Source organism: Ovis aries, chromosome 6 (genome assembly GCF_016772045.2).
Source record: "Ovis aries strain OAR_USU_Benz2616 breed Rambouillet chromosome 6, ARS-UI_Ramb_v3.0, whole genome shotgun sequence".
Lineage (NCBI taxonomy): Eukaryota > Metazoa > Chordata > Mammalia > Artiodactyla > Bovidae > Ovis > Ovis aries.
This window is the reverse complement of record NC_056059.1, coordinates 91,263,834-91,285,773: the sequence shown is the minus strand read 5'-3', so window position 1 is coordinate 91,285,773 and position 21,940 is coordinate 91,263,834. Positions and strand designations below refer to the sequence as shown.

The 21,940-nt window shown below is 43.4% G+C and overlaps 1 protein-coding gene across 26 annotated transcripts in view; it reads left to right on the top strand.

Moving 5' to 3' along the window:
* Positions 1-21,940, top strand: part of G3BP2 (G3BP stress granule assembly factor 2) — an 86,959-nt gene that overhangs the window by 30,493 nt on the left and 34,526 nt on the right. For 5 of the 26 annotated variants that reach the window (XM_060417237.1, XM_060417228.1, XM_060417240.1 and 2 more), the window contains one exon: positions 6,454-6,528. The exons of 13 other annotated variants lie outside the window; for them this stretch is intronic. The gene's annotated coding sequence lies outside the window, so the exon portion shown is untranslated. Of the gene's footprint in view, positions 1-6,453; positions 6,529-19,251; positions 19,657-21,940 lie in introns of those variants that run through there. 8 more of the 26 variants (XM_060417244.1, XM_004009919.6, XM_042251509.2 and 5 more) reach the window with 2 other exon arrangements.

The window sequence follows — 21,940 nt, the reverse complement described above, 5'->3', positions numbered from 1 at the left end:
GAGATATCTTTATTGAGATACGGTTGACATACAACATTTTGTACATTTGTACAGTGTGAGGATTTGATATAACTCATTAGCATTATTTTTTTAATTTCTTGCTTTTTAATTAAATGATAATTGCTTTACAATATTATGTTGGTTTCTGCGATACATCAGTCCGAATCAGCCATAGGTATACATAAGTCCACTCTCTCTTGAATCTCTCCCTTACCTCCCACTCCATCCCACTGATATAACACTTTAGTATTATTAATAGGGGGGTTCTCCTTCCGCCTCCTCTTCTTCTCTACCTCCCATTCTAATTGACTAAATAATTATTGATCACCTAGAGACGCAGGTCAGTAAATGAAGACATGAAGCCAGTGGCAGTGGGGGTTACAGAGACTGGAGGGAGGAGCCCCATCCCAAGGGAACAGATAGCATCTACTGCTCTCTCCATTGTTTCTGTGGACTGTGGGTCCAATGTTGTCAAATGGTTATCTTTTTCAAGAGAATTTGGGCATCTGTTTCAGTTAGGGCCCCATGCTTCCACTGTAGGAGGCACAAGTTCCATCCCTGGTCAGGGAACTAAGATCTCGTATGCCACGCAGCCAAAAAAAAAAAAAAAAAATTAGCAACGAATTAAAAATCTTTTAAACCCTGTGACACTAAGCAGAACAACTGTGAGCTGGATCTGGCCTGTGGGTTCCTAGTTTGTGCTTCTACTCTCCAGAAACCCCTCCAAGCCCCTCCATGTTCCCTGATACCTTGTGTTTTCCTGCCTCTTCCTTTTTTTCTTCATGTCCCACTAGCTGGACTGCCCAACCCCATTCTCTCCATTGATCCAAATCCTAACTCCTACCTGATCTCGAAGGTCAAACTCAAAAGTCTGCTGTGTGGCATGCTTGGCTTTTCAGCAGCAAGCAGGAAAATCCAGAATCAGCAGTGGGTTGACAGGTGGTCTAGACAGCAAATCTGGGAGATCATCCAAGGCAGGGATCGCATTCCCAATCTACATGGCCAGGGAACAGGGAGCCAGGGGACAAGGGGTTCAGTGACTTGGGCGAAGGAGTCTGAGCAAGTCCTAGACACAGGACACAGAAGATTGGAATGAAGCTTGATAGTAGTTCCAAGACAACCACTTTTAAAAATAAAACAGGATTCTCTAGTTTTTGAAGGGAAAGAAAAAAGGAAGGGCAGCTTTCTGTCCTAGGTATGTCTCAAAGTCATACTGCTGTTTAGAGAGATCAGATAGCATATTCATGTCATACAGCTAATGAAATGCAGGGCTAGAGTTTAGATTTTCTGTTCCTTGGAGCTTGAGCTTCAGCATCAGTCCTTCCAGTGAATATTCAGGGTTGATTTCCTTGAGGATTGACTGGTTTGATCTCTTTGCTGTCCAAGGGACTCCTCAAGAATCTTCTCCAGAACCACAATTTGAAAGCCTCAGTCCTCGGGTGCTCAACCTTCTTTATGGTCCAACTCTCAAATCCATACCTGACAACTGGAAAAACCATAGCTTTGACTATATGGATCTTTGCTGGCAAAGTGATATTTACACTGTCTAGATTTGTCATAACTGTCCTTCTAAGGAGCAAGTGTCTTTAAATTTCATGGTTGCAGTCACTGTCCTCAGTGATTTTGGAGCTCAAGAAAATAAAATCTGTCACTGCTTCCACTTTTTCTGCTTCTATTTGCTGTGAAGTGATAGGACCAGGTGCCATGATCTTAGGTTGTTTTTTCTCTTGGCTGTGCTGGTTCTTCATTGCTGTGCAGGCTTTTCTCTAGTTGCAGCGAGCGGGGACTGCTCTCTAGTTGTGGTGCGCCAGCTTCTCATTGCTAGAGAAGGAAATGGCAACGCACTCCAGTGTTCTTGCCTGGAGAATCCCAGGGACGGGGGAGCCTGGTGGGCTGCCATCTCTGGGGTCACACAGAGTTGGACACAACTGAAGTGACTTAGCAGCAGCAGCAGCTTCTCACGGCAGTGGCTTCTGTTGCTGTGGAGCCCAGGCTCTAGCGCGTGCAGCCTTCAGCAGTTGTGGTTCCCAGGCTCTAGAGTACAGGCTCAATAACTGTGGCACACGGGCTTAGTTTCTCCGTGGCATGTGGAATCTTTCTAGATCAGGGACTGAACCCGTGCCTCCTGCATTGGCAGGCAGATACTTTACCCCTGAGCCGTCAGAGAAGCCCTTAAGTTTTCTGAATGTTGAGTTTCAAGCCAGCATTTTCCCTCTTCTCTTTCACCCTCATCCAGAGGCTCGTTAGTTCCTCTTAGGGAGGCTCTGAAAGCAGGGGTGGGGGATGTGCGTCTTGGGCTGTGCTCTGTTTGCCAGAATATCACAGAGCCACTGGGGTGTGAGGTCAGTGTCTTGGTTTGAGACCAACCAGAACAGAAATATTAAAAATGAAGGCTCTGCAACGTCTAAATGTATGCAACAAACATCAGTTCAGTTCACTCGCTCAGTTGTGTCCGACTATTTGCGACCCCATGAATTGCAGCACACCAGGCCTCCCTGTCCATCACTCCCGGAGTTCACTCAAACTCACGTCCATCGTGTCGGTGATGCCATCCAGCCATCTCATCCTCTATCGTCCCCTTCTCCTCCTGCCCCCAATCCCTCCCAGCATCAGGGTCTTTTCAAATGAGTCAGCTCTTCGCATGAGGTGGCCAAAGTACTGGAGTTGCAGCTTTAGCGTCAGTCCTTCCAAAGAGCACCCAGGTAACCAATGAATATGCTTCCTTCACTAGATACTGCTTTCCAGTGCCCATAAAATGAGCAATGATGTTTAGTCCTCAGACCAGAAATCTCCAAAAATGATATGAAATATGTATCCCTAAGCCAACTGGCAGAAACCAGTCACTTCTATGGGTTTCTTTGACTAAATGTTATTATAGCTTCCTCTGTGATTCCTTTTTAAGACACCACATTTTATAGCAAAGGTCATCAGACCCCTTCCTAGTCCAAGAGAAAGAAAAAGAACTGCTTTTAAATATTTAAAATCTTTATATTTTCTCAGTTTGTATAGAAAAATAGGGAAGAAATGCAGAGGTTTTTCATGGAAATTAAGCCCAGCTTTTCTTAGACCTCTGTGTTGTCATCTTTGCCCGTCATAGAAGTAGGTTCTGGGATGAAAGTATTTGTGCAATTACTTTTTCTGGGATTTATATACAGTGGAAAGGCTTAAAGGTAAAATTTCTTTTAATGCTATTTGCCCTGCTCCCCTCCTTTTTGAGATATTGGGTTCAGCCTTGAAGCTGATGTTGTGGTAACACCAAACTACCTCTTCTTGCCAATACATGTCAGCATTGCTCCAGCTTTGTACTTGCTCTTCCTTCTGCCTGGGACAGCTGTTGTCAACCATTGCACTTCCTTCCCTGGCTCATTCTTTTGTTGTTGTTGTTTAGTTGCTAAGTTGTGTCTGACTCTTTGTGACCCCATGGATTGTAGCCTTCCAGGCTCCTCTGTCCGTGGTGTTTCCCAGGCAAGAATACTGGATTGGGCAGCCATTTCCTTCTCCAGGGGGTCTTCTGACCCAGGGGTCAAACCCACATCTCTGTTGCAGGCTGATTCTTTACCACTGAGCTACCTGGGAAGCATGGCTCATTCTTATGTCCAGATTCAGCTCAGGTGTCATCTCCAGGAATTCTGAGCCTCCAGGTTGATGTCATTGCCCCTTCTGTTTGTTCTCACCACGCCCTGAGCAAACCTCCATCTTAAACCTTAGTATAGACACTCCTTGAAAGCAAACTATTAATAAAAATGATGGCTTATATAATGTCCTTTTATTTTTCTTTTAAAAACCATAATATCGGCCAATTTCCAAGCTTTAGGTTTATTTAAATCCTTAATGGAAAACATGTGGCTTTGTGAAATGCACAGTATCATTATTATTTTGTCTACTATTAAACAGATATGATCTAGATGAAGATTCTAAGTCCTTAAGTACACCATGATGCTGAGCAAATATGGGCTGGTGTACACATTGTGAAAAATTGCCTCATCTGCTTTTGTTTTGTGTGTCTTTTGTGTGTTCCTTCCTTTACTAACCGCTTATGGTCTCTGTTGAGGCTTCCCTGGTGGCTCAGACGGTAAAGAATCTGCCTGCAATGCAGGAGATCCAGGTTCAATTCCTGGGTCGGGAAGATCCCCTGGAGAAGGGAATGGCTACCTACTCCAGTATCCTTGACTGGGGAATTCCATGGACGGGGAGCCTGGCAGAGTCTCAAAGAGTCGGACATGACTGAGTGACTAATTCTTTCACTTTTCACTACTGTCTCTGTTAAACTAGACTTTCTTCTGATTTCTAAAAAGTAGTTCCTTGTTTATGCTGTTTACTGCCACTTTAAGGATTTTTGTTTCCAAGATTACCCCAAAGGAAACAATTTCTACTTTAACAACCATATATGAAAACCATGTACCTGCCACTCAGTGAAGGCTGATATCCAGGCTATGAGCATTTTGCCTAACAGTAATCATCATAATTTATATCTGTACCAGCAGGTCTATGAGATAGGAATTGCAATTATGCCTTTTTACAGATTCAGAGAACTTAATAATTTTTCCAGCATCATGCAAGTTATAAACGCAGAGCTGGGTTTAAGAACAAAACTCCACCAGATTCCAGAACTTATGTTTTAAAATTTTTAACTGTTTTTGCAATAGAATAAGGATAGATTAATAGAGAGTTGCAAAGAAATGTGTGGGGAGGTCCTGTGCAACCCTCACCCCATCTCCCCCAATTTGACATCCTGTATCACTGTCAGTTAAGTTCAGTTCAGTCACTAAGTCGTATCCGACTCTTTGCGACCCCATGAATCGCAGCATGCCAGGCCTCCCTGTCCATCACCAACTCCCGGAGTTCACTCAAACTCACGTCCATCGAGTCAGTGATGCCATCCAGCCATCTCATCCTCGGTTGTCCCCTTCTCCTCCTGCCCCCAATCCCTCCCAGCATCAGAGTTTTTTCCAATGAGTCAACTCTTCGCATGAGGTGGCCAAAGTACTGGAGTTTCAGCTTCAGCATCATTCCCTCCAATGATGTCAACATCAAAACCAGGAGATAATTCAACACCCCTTGGTGTGGTATCCCCCAATTTGACATCCTGTATCACTGTAGTCAACATCAAAACCAGGAGATAGTTCAACACCTCTTAGTGTGGTATCCCCCAATTTGACATCCTGTATCACTAGTCAACATCAAAACCAGGAAATAGTTTAGCATCCCTTCATGTGGTAAGCCAAAGTCACTGATTAGCATAGAATTTTAGTTAAATATGACTTTTGTGAAGCTTCTTTATATTGTAAAGCCTTCTTTTAAATAAACAACTCATTATTACCATGATACACACTGAAGAAGAATGTGGTTTAAATCATTAGTTCTTAACCTTTTAGGTTAGATATATTTTAGAAGGCAATGCAATGTGGACCTTCCGGGCAAAAAAAAGATGCATGCATGCATATGTACAAATCATGGTTTCCTAAACATCCTCTATCTCCACCCCTCAAAATGTGCTGAGACTTAGATTAAAAACTTCTGGTTTACAAGCAGCATTTAAGGAAGTCACATTTACTTAATCTGAAACAGTCTTTCTTAGTGCTTTTTTATCTTTTCCCAACTCTGCTTATAGAGAAGCCTCCAAACTCTCTTATTACTCTTTTGTTGACATTTAAAGGGCTGAAAGTTCCTTGGGTTTCCTACAACTCTTGGTGGCTTAGGGAAAAACTGTTTGTAACATTATTGCTCTTGTGAACACACTTTATCTGGGTCTGCTTTCGTGTGCATAGAAGTCATTTGGTCAATAACTTTTAAGTTGTCTTTCCCTTTTCACAACTTGGGTAATCTGCGGTCCTGGCTCTGGAGTTAGGGATCAGGCCTGGGATCTCTGAAGCCCGGCTATACATGAAAATGCCATTGAGAGCTTCTGTCAGTTTTGAGCCAGCTACCAGGACCCTGGAAATGTATTTCCACAGCCAGGGCTCACCTAAGAGAGCTCGAGTCAACAAGTCAGATGTCAGAGCCGCAACCTGGAAGAAGGAGGGTAGATATATATCTATATATATAAAGTCAGGCTGATGGTCTGGCCAGAAGGGTAGGACAAATCTTTGATTATGAAGAAGATTCTTGCCTTAATCATAAACCTCTTATATGCTTCCTGCTGAGGTAAAGCTCAGAGGCGTGTTCTGCTGCCGGAAGCCAGAGTTCAGTGAGCCAAGAACCCACAAGGAAGTGGTCACACCTGGAAATGTGTGGGTGAAATTAAGGGCTGATGCTGACACTTTGCATGAGGAATTGGCTGTATTTTGCGCTCAATTGGCTAAGGCAGAAGAAAGCCAAAATACTTTTACTGTGTATCAGCTACCTGATTTTTTATGATGATCTTTTTCCAGTCAGAAGAAGTTTCATACCAGCTCTATCACTTTTTTTTGAAGTTTTCTGTCTGCTGATGAATGCATTTTATTTTGCATACAGTTGGCTTTTTACTGCCCTGAATAATTCTGTAGCCTGGTTGCTGAAAGAGACTAATTGAATAAACTGCTTTCAAAGGTATGGTATCCCTTTCCTCCTCCTGAATTTGTCTACTTAAGACGAAGTTTTTTACCGTGGTTTCTTTGTACTGTCAAACCAAGTAATTGACCCAAGAGGAGAATGAAGATTGGAATAAGGGAGGGTGGTCCTGGGCTAGTGTCTGTTTCTAACTTTGTCAAGTGCTGTGTTGGGGTCCCCTGTTGTTGAAGGTCTGTCTCAGTTTTATAACAGGAATCAGACTCTTATATCTACCATGCCAGACACTGTGCTAAACACTATAAATAATCCTTCCAACAACCCTAAAGTTGGCTCTTTTCTCTTGGCCGTGCTATGTGGCATTCAGTATCTTAGTTCCCTGACCAGGGATTGAACCCATGCTTCCAGCAGTGGAAGCACGGAGTCTTGACCCCTGGACCACCAGGGAAGTCCCCTAAAGTTGGCTGTTTATCCATGAGGAAAGTAAAGGTCAAAGAAATAAACTAACCTGACCAGTGTCACAAAACTAGTGAGTGAAGAAAAAGGGATTTGATCCCATGTGTTTCATCCTTCTGTATTTAAGGGGAGGATTTGGCCCTCAGCTCTGGCTTCTCATGCTACAACCTCTCTCTTCCCCTCATCCCTCCATGAGGAAATCTGGCTCAGGGATAGGAGTTAACACTTAATCCGTTGAAGACTGATTAATGACTCCAGAATGCCTTTTCACAGAAGCAGATATGCCTTTCCAATAAACAGAATATCCGCTGACCAGGGACCCTCCTCTGGGTCAGACTGCTTAGTGAGAACTGCTGCTGCTACTGCTGCTAAGTCGCTTCAGTCGTGTCCGACTCTGTGCGACCCCATAGAGAGCAGCCCACCAGGCTCCCTTGTCCCTAGGATCCTCCAGGCAAAAATACTGGAGTGGGTTGCCATTTCCTTCTCCAATGCATGAAAGTGGAAAGTGAAAGTGAAGCCGCTCAGTTGTGTCCAACTCTTTGCAACCCCATGAACTATACAGTCCATGGAATTCTCCAGGCCAGAATGCTGGAGTGGGTAGCCTTTCCCTTCTTCAGGGGATCTTCCCAGGGATCGAGCCCAGGTCTCCCACATTGCAGGCAGATTCTTTACCAGCTGAGCCACAAGGAAAGCCTGGATACCTTGAAGGTATCTCATATCCAGGCTGTAGTGTTAGTTGCTCAGTTGTGTCCGACGCTTTGTGACCCCACAGATTGTAGCCCGCTAGCTGGAGTGGGAAGCCATTCCCTTCTCCAGGGGATCTTCGCAACCCAGGGATCGAACCCGGGTCTCCTGTATTGCAGGCGGATTCTTTACTGTCTGAGCCAAAGGCCTGAAGAATTAAACACAGCCTGTAGCCCTGAGATGGCTATAGGCCATGTAGCCATCTGCCAAATATAGTCTACCCTGAACAGTGCAAGATAAACACTGATGAAGCTTCTTTCCAAAGTCATCATTTTCTGCACTCCAGGCAACTCAGGACAGATGACTCTTCTTTTATTTATGTTATCTTTAGTTGTTAGGATTATTCTATCTCTTAGATCACTTAGCCTGAGGTGATTTTAGCTGTCATCATAACTTTCTGAGCATTGGATAGAATTCATTAGAATTTACAAACCATTATTCAGGGTGGCTTACTTTTGTAATCCCAAGCCTATTTCTTGATTTATGATGAGATTATTGTCTCTAAATTCTGAAGAAGGTATCTCAAGAGTTTGCAACCTTTATTCTGTCAAGCTTGGTAGCTTTTAGAATCTCCTCTACTTGAAGACTTTAGTGATCTAAACCAGCTACATGGCTGAAAATCCACCATCTAGAGCAGTCATTTATTTACATTTTATACTGAACAGCAAATGGGCAGGCTGCACAAGTTTTTAATGCACTTTATGGATGTGTGACACTTTCACATACAATGCCTGAATGGAGAGGAAGAACATCTCTTCAGTCCTAGCCTGTCCCAGTCTCACAAAGATAATGGATGGAAAGATTTCAGGAGAAATGAACATTTTGTTCTTTGTTCAGGCCATAATAGTCTTTTTCCTCTTCTGCCTTAAAAGGAATGAGGTTTATCTTACTCACCAAAGTAGGTTTCTCTTTGCATCAAAAAGCTTTGTAAAGGAGCCAGCTGCACCAAGAGAGTCCTGAAATTCTTGAGAAACCAGTTTTCAATTAGGAAGGCTTGATCCAAGGCTAAGGGGGTTCATCATTTAGTGGCACTAAATTAGCCATGGGGGACTCTGGGGTCTCTTTCTAAATTGGCCACTTTTAGCCTTGTGCAGCCTGCCTGCTTTGTGAATTGCTTGTGAAACTGCAATGAGGTAATGTTTTGAAAGTGTTTTGAAAACCATAAAATGCTATATACAACTCTAAGTTGTTCCTTCAGAGCAAAGCAGTGAGCAGTGAAAAAGTAATCAGCTGAAAGCAATTGGTGCATTTACTTTTTCATGAACCAGACACGAAGTGCTGATGTTTACACTCCAGTACTCTTGCCTGGAAAATCCCATGGATGGAGCAGCCTGGTAGGCTGCAGTCCGTGGGGTCGCGGAGTCGGACACGACTGAGTGACTTCACTTTCACTTTTCATTTTCACACATTGGAGAAGGAAATGGCAGCCCACTCCAGTGTTCTTGCCTGGAGAATCCCAAGGACAGCGGAGCCTGGTGGGCTGCCGTCTGTGGGGTCGCACAGAGTTGGACACGACTGAAGCGACTTAGCAGCAGCAGCAGCAGCAGGCATGGTATAAATGTTTTGCTTTTATTAACAGATCTAATCTTTATAGTGTTGTAATAAGGTCGAGACCATTGCTGTTGTTTAGTTGCTAAGTCATGTCTGACTCTTTTGTGACCCCATGGCCTGTAGCCCACCAGGCTCCCATGTCCATGGGATTTTCCAGGCAAGAATACTGGGGCGGGTTGCCATTTCCTTCTCCAGGGGGTCTTCCTGACCCAGGAATTGAATCTGTGTCTCCTGCTTTGGCAGGTGGATTCTTTACCACTGAGCCACGAGGGAAGACCATAAGGTAGATATTTATGGCCCATTTTACAGATGAGAAACACTGAAGCACAGAAAAGTTAAGCATCCTGTCCAAGGTCATATAGAGGAAGTATACTCAGGTCATACATTTAGTAAGTGATGAGATGAAGCTGGGATGCAAATCCTGGCAGCCTGGCTCCAGAGCCCAGACTATACTGCTGGCAGTCCAATCCTTCCTTACTAACTGAATTGGTAGCAGGTCCAAGACATTTGTTACGTATGTCTCAAAAGGTTAAATGTTATGTAAATCTTGAAAGGTTAAATTTGTGATGAGTAAAGACACTAAGAAAAATGAGAATCCTTTAAGGATTTGGATTTGATTCTCTTCTAATGCCTAGTCTTCATAGTTTTGGGTCCTGTCTTACTTATACAGAATAAGTGTGGTCCTTAAACATGCTTGTAAAGTCATCTCTTAAACACCCACTTCATCAGCAAAATTGTGGTAATGGAATTGTTTGATCTTCAAAGACCAATAAGATTGAAATGAGAGGGTATAAGGAAAAACTTTATAAAGTAAAATGTCAGTGAAGTATTTTATGCTGAAGTCTATAATAAAAATCAGCATCAGTTAATATAATTCTAATAATTTTACTCTTCTAAAAAATTCACCTGCTGATGGTGATTGGCTCTCTTTTCCTTCTTTTTTTTTTTGTAAAAAAAACAAAAACAAAAAACCCCAAACTGGCCGCACTTGCCCTCTGCAATGGCCCACACTCCGTCTGTGGACTGCGCTTCTCTCAATCTGAATAAATCCATTTCTTACCTTAAAAAAATAAAATAAAATAAAACAAAAACAACCAAAAGTATGAACTATATTTTTTAACCTAAGATTGATTCATAAACATGTTTGGATTTCATACTAAAATATAAATATATAACTTAAAAATATATTGTTAAATATTTAAATCTATAGCTTTTGATGTATATGTGTCAAGGATATGTGTCATAGTTAACCATTCACTATTATCAGATATTTAAGATGCCTCCAGTTTTTAAATGATAATAAATAATATCACAATGAATTTCTTGGTGCATATCTTCAGAGGAATAAATACCCAGAAGTAGAATTATTGACCCAAAAAGTATAGACATCTGAAAGCTTTTGGTATGTCTTGTTAAACTTTTTTTAGAAGGATGAATTAATATTTACTTGCGACAAAAATGTACAGGGTATATATTTTTTGAAAATTGGACGTTTTCGTTTAAAAATATTTGCCAGTTTATGGTTTGCATTGTTTCCATTTAACAGCTCTTCATATATGTTTGATGCTAAGTCCTTTTTTTTCTATAAATGGGACATACTTTGCATGTCTATTGGTTAGGTTTTCATACTGATTTCTTATGAAGTTTATTAGTCCTTTTGATTCACATTTGTAGCTTATATTTATTTTGATTCCATCCTCATAATTTTCTTTGTAATTTAGCTTACAGTCTCTAAGCTTAGGATGTCATTTCTCACCTATGGAACCATTGAAAATAATTAAGTACTAATAATATAAAGTGCCATGGCACCCCACTCCAGTACTCTCGCCTGGAAAATCCCATGGATGGAGTAGCCTGGTGGGCTCCAGTCCATGGGGTCGCTAAGAGTCAGACACGACTGAGTGACTTCACTTTCACTTTTCACTTTCATGCATTGGAGAAGGAAATGGCAACTCATTCCAGTGTTCTTGCCTGGAGAATCCCAAGGATGGGGGAGCCTGGTGGGCTGCCGTCCATGGGGTTGCACAGAGTTGGACACGACTGAAGCGACTTAGTAGCAGCAGCAGCAGCAGCAGCAGCAGCAGCAGCAATATAAAGTGCAGAGAAGGCAATGGCACCCCACTCCAGTACTCTTGCCTGGAAAATCCCATGGACGGAGGAGCCTGGAAGGCTGCAGTTCATGGGGTCGCTGAGGGTCAGACACGACTGAGCAACTCACTTTCACTTTTCACTTTCATGCTTTGGAGAAGGAAATGGCAACCCACTCCAGTGTTCTTGCCTGGAAAATCCCAGGAACGGGGGAGCCTGTTGGGCTGCCGTCTATGGGGTCACATAGAGTCGGACATGACTGAAGCGACTTAGCAGCAGCAGCAGCAATATAAAGTGATGTCCAGTCACACTGTTAAGAAAAAAAGAGAATGTCTTGCGAAACAATGTTAATTATGATCCCATCTCTCTCCCTCTTTCTGTCCCCCCATCCCTCTCTCCCTCCATATACACACACATACACGTTTATTTATTTATGAATTTATTTTGAATGTCTCCTTTGTGGCACAGATATAGCATTGGTCAAAGCAGACAAAATCTGAGTCATTATGGAACTTGGTTTATTGGAGAGGCCATACACCAAAGGATTGGGAATTCCCTGGTGGTCCAGTGGTTATGAGTCTGCACTGTCACTGCTAAGTACCTGGATTTGTTCCTGGTCGGGGAATTAAGATCCCACAAGCCACGGGAGAAAAAAAAAAATCACCAAAAATTAATAGAATGTCAGATCGTGGTAAGTGCTATTAACAGAAGTTTAGTTCAGTTCAGTTCAGTCACTCAGTTGTGTCCGACTCTTTGCGACCCCATGAATCGCAGCAGAAGTAGAGCAGGGTAAAGAGATGGAGAGTGACGGGGGCTCCTTTAGATTCAGTGGTCAGAGACCTTTCTAACGTGGCATTAAGATCAGAATGTATTGAATGAAGTAGCTAGTATAATATTGTATATACCCATATGGATAGAAGAAACCCAAAGTTCTGTATTCCCCTTCTCACTGAATATTAATGGTGGTTCTTTTGTCACTCAGACAAATCCAGCAAAGGAATCTATCCTAAACTTTTCCCTTATCTCCCATACCTAGTTAATCATCACATCTTTGCCACTTATATATTTCTAAATTTCTTTTCTACTTGCCATTGTCTTTTCTTAGGCCTTTGCCACTTTTTGTTTTCTTTCACTTTTTGAAAAGATTTAGTGGTTTATTTTTATGCACCAAACAGTGTGTAATTAAAATCTGTAATACACTTGAACTAACTTGGTGTGGCTTCCACTGGTCAAGGGGGGGTAATGTGAGCATGAAAATAAACATTAATAGTAATGGATTATCAAATAGGAATCTGGGAGTTCACACTGATATAAACAAAAGAATTTTTAAAAATGAGAAAGAAGAGAAGGTCTTACCTGTAGTAGAAATGCAGCTGATCAATGTGGAAAGAATGATAGAATTAGAAAAATCATAACTAGGTAGCCACTATTACAACCACTGACTCGGCCAAGAGTCGTCAGTGGCTGCTAAAACCGGGTGAAAGTATGATGATAAATGGGATATATATATAATCTCAAAGTAGTCGCCTACACAAGGTACTTACTGATTATAAAGGGAAAAATAGTAACTTATAGTGGAGAATTCCTTCAGACACTGCATTAACCAAGCAAAGCAAACATCACTGGTAATAGGACACCTGGACATCACCTGCCTCCATCATGCACTGAGGACAGACCAGTACTTCTCTGGTATTTTTGCCAAAAATGCGTAACCTAGATCTAAATACCACGAAACAACGTAGGTTACCACATGCAGGGGCATTCTTCAAAATAACTGCCCTGCACTCTTTAAAAGTATCAAGGACATGGTATTTCCCTGGTGGTCCAGTGGCTAAGACCCTGTACTTCCAATGCAGGGGGCCTAGGTTTGATCACTGGGTGGGGAACTAGATCCCACATGCTTCAACTAGGACTCGGTACAACCAAATAAATAAATATTTTTTAAAAATAATAAAAATATCAAGGTCATGAAAGAAGACTGAGAAACTACTTTAGACTACAAAAGACTAAGGTGACAGATGATAATTAGATTCATTTGTAATCCTAAATTGTATCCTGGTTAGAAAACAATTTTCCCTTTTGATATTAGTCAGACAGTTGATGAAATCTGAATGTCTAAACCCACTCCAGTATTCTTGCCTGGAGAATCCCATGGACTGAGGAGCCTGGTGGGCTACAGTCCACGGGGGTCGCGAAGAGTCGAACACGACTGAGCGACTTCACTTCCCTTTACTGGTGGCTCAGATGGTAAAGAATCTGCCTGCAATGTAGGAGACTCATGTTTGATCCCTGGGTTGGGAAGATCCCCTGGAGAAGGAAACGGCAACCCACTCTAGTATTCTTGCCTGGAGAATCCCATGGACAGAGGAGACTGACAGGCTACAGACGGTGGGGTCGCAAAGAGTCAGACATGACTGAGCGACTATCACTCATTCACTCAGATTATAGTAGTGTATAAATGTTAATTCCTGATTTCGATAACTGTATTGTGGGTATAGAAGGAAAAGCCCTAGTCTTTTAAGAAATAATACTAAAGTGTTTAGGGTAAAGCATGTCCAAAGAAAATTTCAACTAGAACCTCTTCTAGATGCTTTTTCATGGATGGAGGTCATATGACAATCTATCAATTGTCTGATGGAGTATCCATAATAACCACTTGCAGGTTTCTTTGATACTCCTGGATTTGTTCATTCAGGAGCCATCACTGAGTGCCAGTGTGTAAGCACAGTACTGTGTATGCACGGGATGAGGCAGGAACAGTTGAAACGTGTCCTCAGGGAGTTGGCAACCTACAGGAGACAAGCCAAAGAAAATTAATGAGAATGAGAAAGCAAATGTAGTAAATACTAACATTTGAGGAATGTAGGTGACAGGTATCCATTTATTATTTTTGCAAATTTTCAGATCTATGAAATTATTGCAAAATAAAAAGTAAAAAAGGTAAAAACTATTAGAAAGATGAAAATAAATTAAAGGACAGTAAAAAGATTTCAACCGCAAAGGGAAATAACAAATTCTACAAAGCACAGAAATGTACACACCATACTCACAGACTACAAGCACTAAAGCAAGTAAAAATAAAGTGTTTAAAAATCCAAACCGCTTAGGCAATCTCAACTCTCTGTAAACCATAACTGAATCAAATAAGAGATACTATATACTTCCAAACAATTTAGAATACGTGTTAGTTGCTCAGTCGTGTCCAACTCTTTGCGACTCGATGGACTGCAGTCCACTAGGCTCCTCTGTCCATGGAGTTTCCCAGGCAAGAATACTGGAGTGGGTTGCCATTCCCTTCTCCAGGGGATCTTCCTGATCCAGGGATCCAACTCAGGTCTCCTGCACTGCAAGCAGATTCTTTATCAACTGAGCCACCAGGGAAGCTCATTTAGAATATATTTATATATTTAGAATAGAAATATATATTTCTGTATTTAGAATATAATAGTAATGAATAAAACCTCTGGGATGTTGCCTAAATTATGGGCAAGGGAAAAATCTGCAGTCTAAAAACTATTATTATTCATCAAGAAAGAATAAAAATCATAAGCTGTTTTAGAAATTAGGGCAAAAGTATAAAAACTACTAGAAGTCCAAGAGGAACACTGTGGTGCTCTCCCTTCTCTGCTCTCACAAGGCTTTGTCAGCTACTTTATGGAGCAATTTAGGGAGCACTTTCAGTGTGCAAGTACCGAGTGCTGGACTGGAGAAGCAAACAGGAGTATCTCTTTGTGGAACTTTCAAGGTTTGTGTGTAAGAGAGGGAAAATATCAGATAATAAATTATAAATCCAAAAATTCAATGAAGGTTAGGAAGGTGAAGTACACAGTGCTATTCAATATCCCTGGTGTAGTGTCACTTAACAGGACTGTCTGTTGGCACTGCCTCCTTCCCTCCTGTTTTTCTCTAACTCTCCCTCTCCTTTTCCTGTCTCTCCCTGTCTTTTTGTTTTCTCTTTTCTCCTCTGGCTTTCTCTCTCCCCCGCCTCCCAATTTCCTGAAGACAATATGCTTATTTTTGCTTCATCTTGAGCCTAGTTCTTTGCTTGATAGCACTCAGTAGTGGCCACTGAATGAACGTACTGAGAAATTAATGAATGAACCCTATAGGCTATTACTGAGTGGACACTCTGCCAGACAATGTGTAGGTTACCACTTGATAAACTATTTATAAAAAAACAACCTAGAAGAGAACATAGGAAATATATACTATAGAGTACAAAATAGCCACAAAATACTGTTTAGACAAGCTAGTAGACTGTTTAAGCAGTATAGGGTTAATTGAAATTCTATGAAGGGTAGTTTGTGTAAGGGAAAATCATGCCTAGTTTATTTTTTAGAATGCCTGAATGAAGTATTTCAGTGTACTCTGGGAAATCAGTACATGCAGTTTATTTTGATTTTTCACAGAATTTTGATGAAGGTTCACATTCAAGACCCACACTGGGGTGGGAATGTGAAGTGTCAAAGGAAGGACTGAGGTATATGAGAGAAAAAGTAGTAAGAAAAGATGTGGAAGTAATAAGTGAGGACTAAATTAGGGACACCTTGCATGGTAAGGACTTGGGACTTTATTGTGCTGCCTTTGGAGAGTTTTGCCAATGTTATCTGATTTATAGCTGTAAAGGATCTGGTTGCTGTGAGGCTAAACCATAGTTAAATAAGAGCAGTACATCAAGACTAAATAAAAGGTTGCTGCAGTGGCTGATGGTGGTATGAACTACAATAATAGCAGTAATAGTAGTTAAGGTGAAGGTGAAGGTGCAGCCGCTCAGTCGTGTCCACCTCTTTGCGACCCCGTGGACTGTAGCCTACCAGGCTCCTCCGTCCAGGGGATTCTCTAGGCGAGAATACTGGAGTGGGTTGCCATTTCCTTCTCCAGAGGATCTTCCCGACCCTGGGATCAAACCTAGGTCTCCTGCATTGGAGGCAGATGCTTTAACCTCTGAGCCACCAGGGAAGAAGGTAGAGGGAACAGAAATTTACTGTGATTTGCTGTGTGGTGTAAGAAACACAGAATCAAGAGTGACTTAGAAGTTTTTGACTTGAGCCATTGAATGAATACATTTATACTTGTCTCCTTGCCATATTGCCTGAAGAGGAGTGAGTATTTCATGGAGGTTGTTTCTGTAGGACGGGGAGATTACTTAGGAGGTTGTTGCAATCATTCTGGAAAGATGAAAGGGGCCTGAATCCAGGTAGCAGCTCTAAGTACAGAGAGATATTCAAAGGTCACGTTCTTGAGAGACATTTAGGAAGTAAAAATAACGATTTAGGAAAGCAGTTTCGGGTATTTCAATAAAAATTCAAGATAACGGAATTTTTCCCAATAACTCCACCTACTGATATACTAAACCTTTGAGCAAGGTTTGTCTGAGGCCTGTTTTTACACAGCCCAAAAGCTCAGAATGGGTTTCCCAGGTGGCACAGTGGTAAAGAATCCACTTGCCAATGCAGGAGACTCAGGTTCAACCCCTGGGTTGGGAAGATCTCCTAGAGTATGAAATAGCGACCCACTCCAGTAATCTTGCCTGGAAAATTCTATGGACAGAGAAGCATTGAGGGCTACAGTCAATGGGGACTGCAAAGAGTCAGACATGACTGAGCACACATGGACAGAGCTAAGAATATTTTTTTTTTAACATTTTCAAAGTATTTTAAAATGCAGATGAGCTTGGATATGTAACAGAGAATATTTATGGCTTCCAAACCTAAAACATTTACTGTCTGGCCTCTAACACTGTATGTTTGCCAACCCATGGTGTGGATCAGTGGCTTTTTTTTGTTTGTCTTTAATCTTCTATTTCTTTAAAAAATTACTTTTTAATTGAAGGATAATTGCTTTACAGAATTTTGTTTTCTGTCAAGCCTAAACATGAATCAGCCATGGGTATACATATGTCCCCTCTCTCTTGAACCTCCCTCCCATGGATAAGTGGTTTTTAAAGTGTGGTTCCTAGAGCAGCAAGCAGCGCCTGGTAACTTGTTATAAATTCAGATTTTCAGGCCTCAACACAGACTTGCTGAATTAGAAACCCTGGGAATGGGACCCAGCATTGTGTGTTTTAACAAGTTCTCCAGGTGATTCTGATGCATGTTAATTTCTGATAATCACAGATCTAGAGAAATTTTTATACCTGGTGAAAAATCACTGCTTCTCTGGAGGGTCAGTGGTAAAGAATCCGCCTGCCAATGCAGGTGATGCAGGTTCGATCCCTGGATGGGGAAGATCCCCTGGGGAAGGAAATGATAACCCATTCCAATATTCTTGCCTCGGAAGTCCCATGGACAGAGGAGCCTCGCAGGCTATAACCCTTGGGATTGCAAAGAGTTGGAAACAACTCGGCAACTGAGCACATGAAGAATAACAGTATTGTGCATAAGAGCTTCAAACTGCAAACAGAAATGTCAACCAATAGAAAGGTTGGTACGATGAAAATGTTTAATCGCTTGTGGTAAAGGGCATGTCACTGAGTGCACATAAAAGGCAGACTGCTTGTGTTTGAATCCCAGCTCCACCGGAGTAGCAGCTGTTATAACCTTGGGCAAGTTACTTGACCTAAGCCTCAGTTTCTTCATGTGTTAAATAGGCATAAAAATATTAACTACTTTATAGGGTTATTGTGAGGATTAAACAAAGTAGATGAGTGGCTGGTACATAAGTATTAGATATGAAGGGCAATCTGCATTTAATGTATTATGCTACTTCTAAGGAAAAACATGTCAAAGTTCACTTCATAAAAGTGACAGCCCATATATTTTGCATATAACAAAATGACTGAGCAACCTAAAAGTGTAGATTTTGGAGGTTCAAATGTTGGCACTGCCCCGTAAACCTGTTTTCACACGTGAAAAACTAAAGCTTTAAATTGCTTTAATAGGATTGTGAAGAAAACTGCTGAAATGTGTATGCCTACACTCTGTCTGTATATGGGCATTTCCTAATTGCCTTTAATTTCTTTCACCATTTCCTCAGCTCCTCTTTTCCAAAATTCCTCAGCTGTCTTGATAGTCCCTGAGAAACATTGCCAGAACTAAGGTGCAAAGTGGCTTCCTTGACTGGAAGCAGATTTGGCTTTTTCCATGAATCAAGGTCATGAGTCGGTGTCTAGTGTTTTCTCAGCTATGCCCCCGGGGCCAAGTCTGAGCCTAGATCTAGGACAGGGCTGTAATCCTGATATCTCCTGGGATTTCACCCTTTTAGCTGCTTTGGCATATAAAATGCTTAGCATGTATTTAGCAACGCCTGAACACTGAACAGGCACACAAAGAAATAGAACCTCCCCCCGACACCCGTGGAGGCCACGTCGTATTTTTTTTCCACATCCCAGTACCTAGAACGCAGTAGGCCCTATAATGTACGTTGTGTTAAACCTGTTTGAAAGGATGTGCCCTTCTCCGTGGAGCTTTAAAACCTCCATTTCCTAGACTGAGTTTACGGTGCAAGCAGCTAGAGCCACTAACTGCATTTTACGCTCGTCTAGAGCAGCAACCTGCAGATACCTAGTTCAGAAAGAAGAATCACTACATTCTCTCCCCCCTTAACATTAATAATGTAAACGGACCAGAAAATCAGTCCCCAAAACGGCACAGCGCAGAAAGCACAGCGCTGCAGCCACCCGGCTCCTGTTACGCCGCGATCTCGAAGGGCGACGAGGCCCGAGCCTTGGGCCGGAGAAAGGCAGCCTCCTTGTGACGTCAAATCAGCGGACTCTCGCCCCGGCTTCAGGCCGGTTCCGGTTCCCCGGCTTTCCGGGAGCGAGAGTACGTGAGCGCGGCGGCGTTCTGCGCGTGCTCCGCAGAGGGACGCGAGAAGGTTGGGTCCAGCTCGCGGAGGAGATGCTTGATTGGCTGAAGCCGTGCTGGGGGGTTCCCCAGCCCTTTCGGCAGGGGTAAAACAATAAGAGGGGGCGGCGGCAAAGGGGGCGGGACGTCCGTGTTCCTTGTCGCTCGCCGCAGCGCCTGGCGCCCGGGAAGAGGTGTTTGTGAGGGGAACCAGCTCTCGGCTCTACGGCTTCCTAGGCTTGAGATTTGTCAGAGGGAGGGGGCGGCGAGTGAGACTAACCCGCTGCAGCCGGTCCTCGGCGACTCTCCCGCTGACCTCCGCGCGACGTACCCGCCGCCGCTGTTGGTTGGAGGTGTGTACGGGGGCCGGGAAGGGCGGTCGGTGTGGTGGTCGGAAGGGGACATTCCCGTCGCGCGCAGCGGCTCGCGGCAACCGTTCTGTTCGTGAGCCCCGGTGTCGGAGGTGTGAGGCCGAGAGAGACATTGTTCTTGCCGGCTGCCTACGCTGCTGGTGTGTGCGTGAGAGAAACCGAGCCTTTCCTCTCAGGTGAGGGATGGGAGGCCGCGTGGGCAGGGAGGTGACCGGCGCGCGTCGTGCGGACGGAGGGCTCCGAGGGCACAGGTGGGGCCGGGGTTGGTTGGGGATGAGATGGCGAGCTGGGTAAGGGGACGCAGCGGCTCCAAAGGCGCGCTGATGGAGGCTTCGGACGGGACGTGGGGGAGTGGGCTTGCCGGAGAGGATGTTTTCGGGTGCGGAGCCCTCCACACTCATCCTCGACTCTTGCGGCTCTTATTCCCGGTTCCCCGGGAACGGGGAGGCCGCCGCTGCCGCCCCGCCCGTGGGGGAGGGGAAAAGAGGCTGTGTCGGCGGAGGCAGAAGCGACGCAGATGCGAAAGTAGCGGCCTCCGGGCACCATTTCTCTGCACGGAAACAGAATCCGGGTCTGAAGGCAGCCGCTGCTTTGCTTACCCAGTACCTGGTGTTCCGCGGTCTCTGACTCCCTCGGTTTTAGCCCGAACGAGTTCTGAAACCCGGGCTATATATAACGTGCTCCTTCTCCTTGCCCTTTTATGCAGGCGATCTCTTACTGACTCAGGAATAGAAAAGATGTTTGCGTGCTCTGCGGAGGGGGTTTATTTCTTTTCTCCCATTTCTTTCTTGGGGAGAGTGGGAAGAATAGTCAAGGGGAGAAACATAGCGTCCCTAGGTTGTGTTAATTTTGTTAGTTGAATCTGATCGAATTTTACCTGCATCTCTAAAGGCAGATTTCTTAAGATGGCCCTGTGCCGCTTTGGGGCGACTGTAGATTGCAGCTACAATTTTCCGCATAGATCAATTTTTTGTTCCTCCAAGGTATGCCTAATTTCTTAACAGAATTTTTTTTTTTGGAGGGTCAGTGCCTTTGCTGTCTTAAAGATCAAAACACAAACAAAACCACACACGTGCACCGAAGGTGGAGTAATAGCAAAGTTATTCCGTCTTGCCCCCCATATGATTGTTGTGATAATAACTTGTGTCGAAATGCTTTAGCACCTCGTGCTAGTCTTTCAAATGTTAGCATTGCGTGTACCTGGATTCGTGAAACATTAACTTCAGTTTGGGGAGCCTTCTATATTAGAGGGGAAGAAAATGGGAATTCCTTGTCTAGCTCCATATTTGGCAGTTAATATAGCCTTAGGCATGTGAACAAAGTTTCAGCGTAAACATTTGGCCCTGTTAGTATCCAGTGGTCCTTTTGATGTCCAAAATTCCTGGTCTCAGAAAGTAGACTGTATGATTCGTTTAAACTGAAATGTGTTGTTTCTTTGGTGATATTAATTTCCCGTTAAATATTTGGGATTAGCTATAGTATTTGGGATTACCTTCTTCCCTGGTGGCTCAGAGGTTAAAGCATCTGCCTCCAATGCGGGAGACCTGGGTTCGATCCCTGGGTCGGGAAGATCCTCTGGAGAAGGAAATGGCAACCCACTCCAGTATTCTTGCCTGGAGAATCCCCTGGACGGAGGAGCCTGGTAGGCTACAGTCCACGGGGTCGCAAGGAGTCGGACACGAGTGAGCGACTTCACCTTCATAAGTAAACATGTATTATGATTTCATCTCTTGAGGGTGTTTAATTCTGAAAAGTTAGCAAGGAATTGAAGGGAGGATAAGGACCTCAAATGGATTTTTTTCTATTTAGGAGCTGTTATAGTTCAAGTTGTTGAATATTTAGGGGTTGAAATATAGATAGCATATTGAAAAGCAGAGATATTAGTTTGCCAACAAAGGTCCCTCTAGTCAAGGCTATGGTTTTCCATTGGTCATGTATGGATGTGAGAGTTGGACTGTGAAGAAAGCTGAGCGCCGAAGAATTGATGTTTTTGAACTGTGGTGTTGGAGAAGACTCTTGAGAGTCCCTTGGACTGCAAGGAGATCCAACCAGTCCATTCTGAAGGAGATCAGCCCTGGGATTTCTTTGGAGGGAATGATGCTAAAGCTGAAACTCCAGTACTTTGGCCACCTCGTGCGAAGAGTTGACTCATTGGAAAAGACTCTGATGCTGGGAGGGGTTGGGGGCAGGAGGAGAAGGGGACGGCAGAGGATGAGATGGCTGGATGGCATCACTGACTCGATGGACGTGAGTCTGAGTGAACTCTTGGAGTTGGTGATAGACAGGGAGGCCTGGTGTGCTGCGATTGATGGGGTAGCAAAGAGTCGGACACGGCTGAGCAACTGAACTGAACTGAGCAAGAGGAAAGAACTAGAATGCTTGTGGGGTGGATAGGGATCAAAAATGGAAGAAGTAAATGTCTTTAATTTGGTAGTCGAGTGAGTGAGTAGTTAGTAGGTG